We start from the raw sequence: 11,399 nt of genomic DNA, 5'->3' as shown, positions 1-11,399 counted from the left end.
TCCATCCTCCAACCGCCTCCAGACACTCACACAGGACCATCACCGCCTTCACTGGTTCTGATTTGAAAGAGAGGTAGAGCTGGGTATCATCCGCATACTGATGAGCACCCAGCCCAAACCCCCTGATGATCTCTCCCAGCGGCTGCATGTAGATGTTGAAAAGCATGGGGGAGAGGACAGAACCCTGAGGCACTCCACAAGTGAGAGCCCAGGGGTCTGAACACTCATCCCCCCCCCACTTTCTGAACACGGCCCAGGAGGAAGGAGCGGAACCACTGTATGACAGTGCCCCCAGCTCCCAGCCCCTCAAGACGGTCCAGAAGGATGTTATGGTCGATGGTATCAAACGCCACTAAGAGATCCAGCAGAACTAGGAAACAGCTCTCACCTTTGTCCCTAGCCCGCCGGAGATCATCAACCAGTGCGACCAAGGTAGTTTCAGTCCCGTAGTGAGGCCTGAATCCCGACTGGAAGGGATCCAAATGGTCCGTTTCTTCCAGGCGTGCCTGGAGTTTTTCAGCAACCACCCGCTCAATCACCTTGCCCAAGAATGGAAGATTTGAGACTGGGCGATAGTTGGCCATCGTGGCCGCATCTAAAGATGGTTTTTTAAGAAGCGGTTTAATAGCCGCCTCTTTTAGCGGGTCTGGGAAGGCTCCCTCGTGGAGGGAAGCATTCACCACCCCATGAAGCCCATCGCCCAGCCCTTCCCAGCTAGCTTTTATAAGCCAGGATGGGCAAGGATCAAGGAGATAGGTGGTTGGTTTCACTCGTCCAAGTAGCCTATCCACATCCTCGGAGGTAAAAGATTGGAATTGATCCCACGCAATTTGACTAGACAGGACTCTAGCACTCTCCCGCCCCGGCCCTGCTCCCACGGTGGCGTCTACCTCTTCTGAGCGACTTTATCTGCAAAAAACTTTGCAAAATCATTGCAGGAGAACATGTGGCCCGTACTGGGCCCCGATGTAGCAGGTGGTTCCGCTAAATTGCAGACCACCTGAAAAAGTCTCCTGCTGCTATTTTCTGCAGATGCAATAGAGGCGGTGAAGAAAGTCTTCTTTGTCGTCGCTACCGCCACTTGGTAGGCTCGACAATGAGCCTGTGTCCGGTCAGCTTCAGAATGGGTCATCCGCCACCGGCGCTTTAGCCGTCTCAACGATTGTTTCATTGCCCTCAGATCTGTGGAAAACCACGGGGCTGTCCGGGCTCCATGCAATCGGAGAGGGCGCTTCGGAGCCAAACAGTCAATAGCCCTGGTTAACTCCACATTCCAGCGGGCCACCAGGGAATCAGCTGAAAGGCCATCAACATGGGATAAAGCATCCCCTACCACTCTCTGGAAACCATTTGGATCCATTAAGTGGCGGGGGCGGACCATCCGAATTGGTCCCACCTCCCTGCAGAGGGGAAGGGTCGCGGAGAAGTCAAGTTGCACCAGGAAGTGGTCTGACCATGGCACTTCTTTCGTTTCGCTTTTACTTAGTGTCAGATCACCAACATCCATAGAGGTAAACACCAGGTCCAAGGCATGTCTGCAGCTATGGGTTGGGCCAAACTTATTCAGGGACAGCCCCATAGAGGCCATGTTTTCCACGAAGTCCCGAGCGGCCCCTTGTAAGGTCGTGTCGGCATGGATATTAAAATCCCCTAGGACAACCAAACTAGGTGTCTCCAGGAGAACATCCGCCACGACCTGAAGCAGCTCAGGCAGGGAATCCTTGGTGCAGCGGGGAGGTCGGTACACCAAAAGGAATCCTGTACTGCCCCTATTGCCCAACCTCCAGAACATGCACTCAGAGAACTGGGTCTTCCCAATAGGACGCCTGGTGCAAACTAATGACTTCCTAAAAATCACTGCAACCCCCCCTCCCCGCCCACATGACCTGGGTTGCTGTGCGTAAGAGAAACCTGGTGGACAAGCAGTGGCAAGGACAGGCCCATCTGCTTCATCCAACCAAGTCTCTGTTACACATGCCAGGTCAAATCCTCCATCCATGATCAAGTCATGGATGGCAGTGGTCTTATGAATCATTGACCTGGCATTGCACAGCAGCACCTTCAGGTCATGTGGGTATCCCTTGCTGATTCTAGTATCCGTCCAGTCAGGACCAGACCCGGAGGCAGGGATAGTCCTCAGACAACGACTAAACCTGCCTCCTCTGTAATGACATGGTCTGGTCTTAGCGTAACTACTCCTCCTACCCGTGATCACTGAGATCGGTTGTCCCAGCGCATACCCCTCTGTGGAACATGCCCCAGCCATTTTGTTGGCTGGGACCCACTCCCCGGCAGCCCTGACCCCTCCCCTTAAGAACAAAATAAGATCTTAAAACAATAAAAACAAAACAAAAGATACCCGAGAAAACAAAAAAACAATACAAATAAAAAACTGTAAAAATTACAAATCCATCGAAATCAAACAAATTCCCAACTAAACATCCATCCCACCCCCATCCCCATCCCCGCATATACAAAATAATAATAATAATAAATAAATAAAAAGGAAAAGGAAAATTTTAAAACATTTTAAAAAGAACTCTGCGCCCCTCCGGATCTCCCTGAGCCGCAGCAGCAGTGACAGCAACCGTCCCTGTGAGGCCTGTGAGGCCCCGCCCTGGGCCAGGTGGTAAGTGGTAGGAGCAGGGCCCTCAGGCACTCACACAGGGGAGTCCTCCTGGGCAGCAGGCAGCAAGCAGTCCTTGTGAAGCTTCAGGCCCTGCCCTGGGCCAGGTGATGAGTGGCAGGAAGGAGCCTGCCCCCGAAGGCAGCTTCCTATGTCTCTATGGTTCCTCAATCGCTACTGTTCTCCAAGCATGCACTGCTTTCATCCTCTTGCAGTATTTATCCCTGTGGCTGATGCAGGTTTAAAACTGCAAACCAGAACATTTGACTCTTTTGAGGAACTCTCGGATATATAATTGACAGATGGATAGTTGGAAGTCCCTTCTACTTATTCCATTCTTATCTTTCTTTACCTTTCTATTCTGTAATTATTTCCTTTAATATTATTATCTCTTTGTTCTCTTTCCTTTCCCTTTCCTTGTTGTTGTTGTTTTGCTTTGTTCCAGACTTCTGTATTATTTGTGGTCCTCTAATTCAAGGTTAAGGTAGGGCTAACATGCAGATGAAAGTGATGGACAGATGATGTAGGACCTTATGTGAGAAGAAGGGAAGGGAAGATTTCCCAGGGTGGGAGGTTGGGAGAAGAAAGGGAAGCTCCCAGGTGAGAGCTAGGAGGTTTTACATTTCTTTGTGTTGATCAAGTTAAGATTTACCTGTGAAAGAGGACTTTATATGTCTTTTTACTTTTCATTTTTTAATTGTAGTGTATTAATAAAATCTTACAAACTAAAAACCAACAACAAACCACCTGCAAACCAGAGTAACCCCTGCTATAATTGCTTGATGGCAGTTTGCATGGCTGGAGAAGTGGTGTGAGCCCTTGGTAATAGTGTGAGCATCATTCTTGCCTAACAAAGGTTTGGGCTCGTGTCTTGATGCACATCCTTCTTGTCCCTGTTGCATCAGAGCAGGAGCCGATGTAGACACACTTCCGTGGCCCTGTGTGAAGACAGAACAATCCCCTTCTCTATACCAGGAATTGCAAGGACGGGAAATTCATTAAAATGCATGATGCCTGGAAACTCCTTTTCCACTGATACTTCCAAAATACACTCTGCTACCGTCAGTGATAGAATGAAACATGCAATGTCATTTCTGTACAGATGTGCAAAGGCACATACAGCTGTAGGAAGAACTTGTAAGTTTCACTCTTTTGGCTTCCTTCTATGCAGGTTTAAAAAGGAAAAAAATATACATGAGTACATAATAACAAGTGAAGATTATACGGTTTTGCCATGTATACATACTGTATATGCAGAAAAATAGGCACCTGCATAATGTTCACTTATTTATTTAAGAATATGTACCTTGACTCACATTCCCGTACATATACCATGTAGCACCCTGAGAGTGGTGAGGTCTTTCTTGGCTAGGAAGTGGGATATACATTTTATCCATCAAGTCAATCAATCAAGAAAGAAAGAAAGTAGTGAGAATTTGTGAGAAGTTGACCTAAAGTGTAAATTTTATGATTTTAACAAGAGGTGATTATTTGCTTGCCTGCTCTTATACTGGGGAGCTTGTGAACTAATCTGCTTTAAGGTTGAATGCCAGAATTGCCTGAGTAGAATCAATCAGTGACTCACTTGACAGCCATCCACATTTCGGCATGCTCCGAGACACACGCTGCCGTTGAGAAAATTTGGTTACAGTCACCAGAGATATTATCACCGTATAATGTTCATTATACATAAGCATTACTGCTAAGAAGAAGGCTGAGGCCTGTGAGACCAAATTTCTTGCTATTGTTCCTTGGAATTCTGACAACTGTACCGTTATTTCAGTCATTTATCACTTGAGGAGGCGGTGGCTGCACTGGGGGGGTGTTCAGGGGCATCTCCTGATGCCACACAGCCTGGAGCACCCCTAGGCCGTGCCAGGTGGTGCAGCACCTCCTGATGCAGAGGAGACCAGCAGACAAAGGTAGGAGTGGGGAGGGGGGGAGTCATGGCTCAGAGATAGAAGAGGGGCAAAGCTGAGAAATAATGGGAGGAGCAGGGAAAAGCAGAGCTGGAGCAGCTGGCTGACACGTTATCACCAGAAAACATTCAAGACCCTCCTTCTCCCAGAACCCGGCAAGCAGTGAAAGTAGGAGAGCAAAGAGCTAAGAGGCAAATGGCCTTAAGCAGCCGCCGTAAGCCTGGTGCTGCTGTTGGTGACTGAGAAGGGAAGGGAGGGGGGAGATTACTCGAAGCAACACCATTGTTCCAAGAGGCTACCTTTCTAAGTCTCTTTCTGTGAATATTGAATAAAATACTTTGGTTAGAGCTTTTCCTGTCTTTCTATCCCTGGCAGCTGGCTGTGTGTGTGTGTGTGGGGGGGCGATCCGTTTTCCTGATGACTGACACAACGTCCATATTAGAAATGTTGCGGGGTATAACTATGTGGGAGACACTTTGCATTTAAAGTACATTATGTACCCAGCTGATAACAGCAATTTGCAGAAGGCTTCCTGCAGATACTATCTTAACAGGAGGTCCATTCTATACAATTCTGGCCCTTGAGTGCAGTGGCTCCCTCCCACTGCATATCAGACAGGCCTTGTCTCTATTATCTTTTTGGCACACGCGCAGAAGCGGTGAATCGCAATGCGTGCGTGCGCAGACGCACCACTGCCAGTTGCGCTTTTCATGTTGTGAATGGGCCTCCAGAACGGATCCCGTTCGCAACCAGTAGTACCACTGTAGATTAATCTTCAGTTTGCTACCCCCCCCCCGCCACTTTATCTCCAGCCGCATTTCCTGTAAATCTATGAAATGCCTTGAGTTTCCATTGGAAAATGTCCCCGTCCTTGCCTGCAAGCTCTGTGGGAGGTTTAAAATGCCACAAATTCTGCTGAGGGGTGTGATTCATTGAGCAAACAGTGCCCTGGAGTTGACTACTCACAGAGGAAGGTGCTACACAATTGGAGTTTCAACATTCAACTCTAAGGCATTCGCTGGAGCACGTGTTTTGGCAAGAGCCTCTCCAGTTTGCTTTAGAAGGAATGATGTAACCCAGGGTTATACATGAGGTGACCAGCATGAAGTCACATTGTGTTTACAAATGATGCAACAGTGATAAGCTGGAAACATACTGTATACTAATACTGATCTCCTGAGTCTTCAGGTGCTTAACCCCAAGTACTATCTATCTATCTATCATCTATCTATCTATCTATCTATCTATCTATCATCTATCTATCATCTACCTACCTACTTACCATCTGAATAAAATCCAGAAGGGATCTGCAATTAATTAGGAACACCACATTTCCCCCTTGGTACCCACTCCTGAAAACAGTGCATTTTAGAGCTAGTTATTTGATCAAACTCTTGCCAGTTTCCGAAAGAAAATGCCTTTACTGAGCTGCATCTCCAAGTGATGCCCTCTGCTGTTTTGGTTGGCTGCTACAACAAGGTCCTGTACTTTGTATTTGTGGTCAACCTCAGGTGGAAGACATCACTCGTTACCTGTTAGCTTGCCCCTTATAGGTAAAGGTAAAGGGACCCCTGACCATTAGGTCCAGTCGTGACCGACTCTGGGGTTGCAGCGCTCATCTCGCTTTATTGGCCAAGGGAGCCGGCGTACAGCTTCTGGGTCATGTGGCCAGCATGACTAAGCCGCTTCTGGCGAACCAGAGCAGCACACGGAAACGCCGTTTACCTTCCCGCCAGAGCAGTACCTATTTATCTACTTGCACTTTGATGTGCTTTCGAATAGGGAGACCCAAAAGATCTGTTTCTGAAACCATTGTTCACACAAGAAAGCAGGTACATTCCAGCAGAAGTTTTATTTATTCAGTTTATTTTGTATGATAATAATAGCTTCATAACACAAAGTGGCCCTTTCATAACACAAAGTGGCCCTTTCATAACACAAAGTGGCCCTTTATGCACCGGTTGCAAAAAATAAATAAGGAAAACAGAGTTTGATAACATTGCTATATAAGCTGTTTTGGAGATTCAGAGGTTTATTTTGAAATCAAGCTAGGTTTAAGCTTGTTGGTGTCTCTGGTATCTTCTATCTCTTACAACTTCGTTGTAGGCTCATATTACGGGTGTATGTTCTGTATTATTTTATTATTATTATTATGAATGTCATGGCTTTTGGCTAGAACAATAAACTCATTGATTGATTGATAGATATATAAATGAAGACTGAGATTGTTCAAAGCCCATGGGATACTGACTGACAGTTGAGAGTTGGAGTGAGGAATGAAAAACAAGAGGGAGAGGGGAATAGATGGCGTGGCTGGAAACCTGAACCGGAGAAGCACCCTATGCTGCAATAATTTGTTGCAGGGCCACACTTATGATGACAAATGACTGGAGTTACAGACAGTACCGTACAACCATACCTTGGCATAGTAATTATTCTGCAGCTCATTTAACATGAACGAATGCACGGCCCTAATGCATGAACCGTCGACTGCAACATGATATAATTTCCGATCATTATAGAAGCTTAATTATTATAAAACAGCCACAGCAGGTTGTGATGAATGAGTTGCGAAGGTTGGAAAGAACAGGAGTCATTGCTAAGATAATTGGGCATATTTAATAGAATGATAATTATACAGGTCCCTTTTGTTCCCAATGTATGGCATTTGAGGACTGCAATGTGTGATCAGGACGTGCTCTCAGGCTATAAATAAAACCAAAGACTTGCAGTGAAAGAGTAACTGTGGGAAATCATACAAAGCTGGAACACACACAGCATGGGCTCTGTTTACAGTTTCCCCCCCTTTTTGTTCCGGGGACCTCCATTATCAACATTGCTCAGGATACGCTTTCAGGGGCGTATCATAGAGCATAGCTGAAGGTACTCCATGCTTCTGAAATTGTACTATACACACGCAGAACTCAGAATTAGACACGAAACCCCTTGATACCCCAGCTTTGAAATTTAAAAGCTACAAGGTTTTGACCCTGATGGCTGTGAAAATGAAATCGAAAGCATAGGGGGAAATCTAGGGAATGAGTAGGCAATGAATTGGCCTGCACAGTAATCACTTGACATGCCCCTAACACACCAGAGAACTCACACGGGCTGAATGGATATGAAGGACAAGGAGAATCAGAATGTCTGCAGAAAAGAGGAGGAATCAGCCAACAACCTCATCTTTCAGCTTTAAGTGAGAATATAATAAGTCATCAAAGTGAAAAAGAGGAGGACCTGTTTGCTCTTGTGTTGAATAAAGGTCCCAAGAAGTAAAAATACAAGCCACTGGACATGACATGGAGGAAGTAGCTATCTTGTAATATTTATCAATGCCTGATTAGTAACACTGATTATCTTTACTGTGATCATGTTGGAGAAAGGACTATAGAAGACAGGAGCAATTATTTTTCTTTCTTTCTTTTGGAAATTGTATTGAAATGTATTGCGTAGGAATATTAAAACATATATTTGGTTTATGAGGTATTCATATATGCAGTGCAGTATTTATGTTCAAGTATCAATTATAACGGATAGTGGCTTAGCTGGCATGGCACATTAAAGTTACTATAGTTAATGTAATTTATGGCTTAATGTGACTGTGTGACGTGCTCATACATACTGCTTCAATCTTTTCAATTTAATCCTCACTCCACTTGCTGCCACCTCATCAGAAAACAGGTCATTATTCTAGTTTCTTGTGTTATCTGAACCTGGACTCAGAGTTTATTTCCTCCAAACAAACTTTAGTTTGTGCTTGTGGGGTTTTTTTTTTTTTTGGAGAAAAACAAACTATGAGCTTCAATTCAAATGTGGTTGAGTTTGGATGGCTTGTTTCCTTTCTGGTGCAGCAGGAGTGGGAGATGAGTACATTAAAAACTTTTGACCAGTGTGTACCAGCATGCTGCTTATTCACACTAGACCATAGTCTATTTTAAGGTAAAGGGACCCCTGACCATTAGGTCCAGTCGTAACTGACTCTGGGGTTGCGGCGCTCATCTCACTTTATTGGCCGAGGGAGCCGGCGTACAGCTTCTGGGTCATGTGGCCAGCATGACTAAGCTGCTTCTGGAGAACCAGAGCAGCACATGGAAACGCTGTTTACCTTCCCGCCAGAGCGGTACCTATTTATCTACTTGCACTTTGACGTGCTTTCGAACTGCTAGGTTGGCAGGAGCAGGGACTGAGCAATGGGAGCCCACCCCGTCGCGGGGATTTGAACCGCCAACCTTCTGATCGGCAAGTCCTAGGCTCTGTGGTTTAACCCACAGCGCCACCTGCGTCCCTATAGTCTATTTTAGCTATGGTTTAATGTGGCATGTGAACCAGAGCTGTGTACATAACCTTGTCAATGAGGTGCTATACTATATATAAAGAGTCACTACAAATGCATGTGAATTGCAGAGAAAAAGCTATGCAAGTATTAATATCCTGAACTATTCTATTATAAAAATCTTGTTCTACAGTGCATTGATTAGGACACTTCTTTCTAAGGTCTGATGCTAAAACTGTCATGATCTGACAACTTAACAGCAGCAAGACTGTGTCAGCAAAACTGCCTACACAGGAATCATCGTGCTGCGGGGCGGGGGGGGAATACTACAAAATATTTGTATCTGTGAATGCTCTAAAAGTAGATTTCTCAGTAATTGTATGGAATTATTACAAGTGTAACGTATAACATATGTTATGTACAAGTGAGTACGTGCAGTGAAAGAACCCCAATAGGAATGTGCTAGATACAAAATCTTAAGTGTTTGTTTGTTTTAATAGCACTTTTCTTGGCTTAAGGCCTGGAACACTTGGCATGAATTATTACTGCATTAAAATGCAGTTCTACTTTGGAAGAACATTGTAGACATCCATATTTATTCTGTCTCAAGCAGTTCAGAGCTGAATTGACCCTGTTTTCGAAATATATTGAAAACTTTCAGTACCAGTCTAAAAAATCTAAAAATAAATAAAACTGATGGATAAAAGCTACTGTCGCCGTCTCTTTTATTTGCTTAGCTTTCACAGATAGTGTGAGTTCTGCAATCTTCAATTAGCTGTTAAAGTTGGGTCCAAGTATTGCAGCCAGTGTAATATGCTAAAATTGTTTACCTGCTGCTGTTGATCATGGCTTTCTGTTGATATCCAAGGGCTAAACTGCGGGAGGACAATTTTGCAGTGAGCCCTTGGTAAATTACAGTGAACGGTGAACATTCCTGCTACAGTCAATGGAATCGGTCAGTGCGGTCAAATCTCTCCCCAGCCCAAGGCATTTCAGGACTGGAACAGAGGTCAATGTTTGCTCACAATGAGGCTGCAGTGCTAGCTAACATTAAATAGGCTTGTCTTTTTTGTCACATTAACACTACATCCACACCGTAAATTTACAGCAATTGTATACCACTTTAAAAGTTAGATGGACCAAGAGACTGACTCAATATAACACAGTTCCCTATGGTTCCTGTTCTGATTACTTCATCATCACTTTCTCTCCTCACCTCTGCTCATAGAATCAGAGAATTGTATTTCCCTTGATCATGACACCACACCAGGCATCCCCAAACTCGGTCCTCCAGATGTTTTGGGACTACAACTCCCATCATCCCTGATCACTGGCCCTGTTAGCTAGGGATGATGAGAGATGTAGTACCAAAAGATCTGGAGAGCCGAGTTTGGGGATGCCTGCACCACACCATACCCCACAACTGCCCCGTTTTGACTGAGACATTCTGGATTTACAGAATGCTCACCGCAGGGAGGTTCGCCTGGTGCCTTCATTATATATTTTCTGGCGCCAGGCTAAAATGTTCCTTTTCAACCAGGCCTTGGGTTGATTAATATTCTACATAGGTCTATGGGGAGGGGGTTATTGTTTTGCTGTTTTACTTCTTTTCACGTTTTTATCCTGTATTTTACTCTGTGAATTGTCCTCAGATCTTATGATGAAGGGTGGTATATAAAACTAATAAATAATAATAAAATAAAGCCATTCCCAGCTTCTGATTGGGTCCAATAGCAACAAAGCCCAGATACTGAAGCCAGGTACTGTCTTGATAACAGCATTCGAAACTCCCATTGTTCTAGGCGCATTTTGCGACAGGGAATTAATTTCATTAGCGTGAGCAGTTTCTGAGCTCGGGGTGCAGGACTACGCCTAAGATTTCAGATTAAAACTGCAGAGTGGAAGGAAATGAAGACCTTTTTCTGCCTCCCCACTTCCAGCTACTCCCTGAAGACTGGAGAAGAGACCCCTTTAAGAATATTAGGGGTGTGGGAAGGGGAAGGACTTGATCATGTGAAAAATGAACAAAATATTTTAGATGCAGTTCATTCATTTTCAGCTTTGTATTCTTGATACAAAAAAGCACGCCTAGACATTCAATTGTTGCGCCCATATCTAGGTTTACGGTGCTACTTAGCTCCTAGCTTTCATATCTCCCTTTCCAGCACTGCTTGATAATTCAGTTACAGCTTAAAATGCATGCAAAAGGAACCCAATAACCATTCACGCTTACAGTAACTGGTAACAAAACAATCACATTAGCGTAGCTAAGTCCTCAGCATGAAAAAGATGGAACTGCAACTAATAACGAAGTTAGATTCTATTTGTTTGGGCTTGAACGGAGGCTGATTTGCTTAGCTGTGCTAAGATGACTCTGTTATATGTTACACAGAGACAGACTCTGGTACAGACTGGGTTGGAGGGGGAGGGATCTAAATATGCAACAGCTTTGGGTGTCCCATTACCAAGCAGAGTCACCTTCATAGCTCCAAATGGCTTGTAATCTGGGTCATTAAAAGGCCATCTGCTCTTGCACAAACCTGCCCAGCTATTAAGATCATCCTCAGAGGTCCATTCTCCT

This window comes from Podarcis raffonei, chromosome 4 (assembly GCF_027172205.1).
Source record: "Podarcis raffonei isolate rPodRaf1 chromosome 4, rPodRaf1.pri, whole genome shotgun sequence".
NCBI classification, from domain to species: Eukaryota; Metazoa; Chordata; class Lepidosauria; order Squamata; family Lacertidae; genus Podarcis; species Podarcis raffonei.
The sequence above is the reverse complement of the archived record's forward strand: the minus strand, read 5'-3'. Positions refer to the sequence as shown.